The sequence below is a fragment of the Physeter macrocephalus genome, chromosome 20, assembly GCF_002837175.3.
Source record: "Physeter macrocephalus isolate SW-GA chromosome 20, ASM283717v5, whole genome shotgun sequence".
NCBI lineage: Eukaryota > Metazoa > Chordata > Mammalia > Artiodactyla > Physeteridae > Physeter > Physeter macrocephalus.
Window position 1 is genome coordinate 46015995 of NC_041233.1, and position 1097 is coordinate 46017091.

General features: G+C 36.7%; 1 protein-coding gene across 8 annotated transcripts in view; it reads right to left on the reverse strand.

Moving 5' to 3' along the window:
• SGMS1 (sphingomyelin synthase 1) overlaps positions 1–1097 on the reverse strand; it is a 301381-nt gene that overhangs the window by 120699 nt on the left and 179585 nt on the right. The window lies entirely within an intron of this gene.

Here is a 1097-nt window from a genome sequence, read left to right on the forward strand (position 1 = left end):
AAGTGGGCATAGAGGGAACCTACCTCAACATAATAAAGGCCATATACGACAAACCCACAGCAAACATCATTCTCAATGGTGAAAAACTGAAGGCATTTCCTCTAAAATCAGGAACAAGACAAGGATGTCCACTCTCACCACTATTATTCAACATAGTTTTCGAAGTCCTAGCCACAGCAGTCAGAGAAGAAAAATAAATAAGAGAAGAAAAAGAAATAAAAGGAATACAAATTGTAAAAGAAGAAGTAAAACTGTCACTGTTTGCAGATGACATGATACCATACGTAGGGAATCCTAGAGATGCCACCAGAAAACTACTAGAGCTAATCAATGAATTTGTAAAGTTGCAGGATACAAAATTAATGCACAGAAATCTCTTGCATTCCTATACACTAATGATGAAAAATCTGAAAGAGAATTTAAGGAAACACTCCCATTTACCATTGCAACAAAAAGAATAAAATACCTAGCAATAAACCTACCTAGGGAGACAAAAGACCTGTATGCAGAAAACTATAAGACACTGATGAAAGAAATTAAAGATGATACCAACAGATGGAGAGAGATACCATGTTCTTGGATTGGAAGACAATATTGTGAAAATGACTCCACTACCCAAAGCAATCTACAGATTCAATGCAATCCCTATCAAATTACCAATGGCAATTTTTACAGAACTAGAACAAAAAATCTTAAAATCTCTATGGAGATACGAAAGACCCCAAATAGCCAAAGCAGTCTTGAGGGGAAAAAAAAGAAGCTGGAGGAATCAGACTCCCTGACTTCAGACTATACTGCAAAGCTACAGTAATTAACACAATATGGTACTGGCACAAAAACAGAAACATAGATCAATGGAACAGGATAGAAAGCCCAGAGATAAACCCACGCACCTATGGTCAACTAATCTATGACAAAGGCGGCAAGGATATACAGTGGAGAAAAGACAGTCTCTTCAAGTGGTGCTGGGAAAACTGGACAGCTACATGTAAAAGAATGAAATTAGAACACTCCCTAACACCATACACAAAAATAAACTCAAAATGGATTAGAGACCTAAATGTAAGACCGGACACTATAAAACTCTTAGAGGAAAA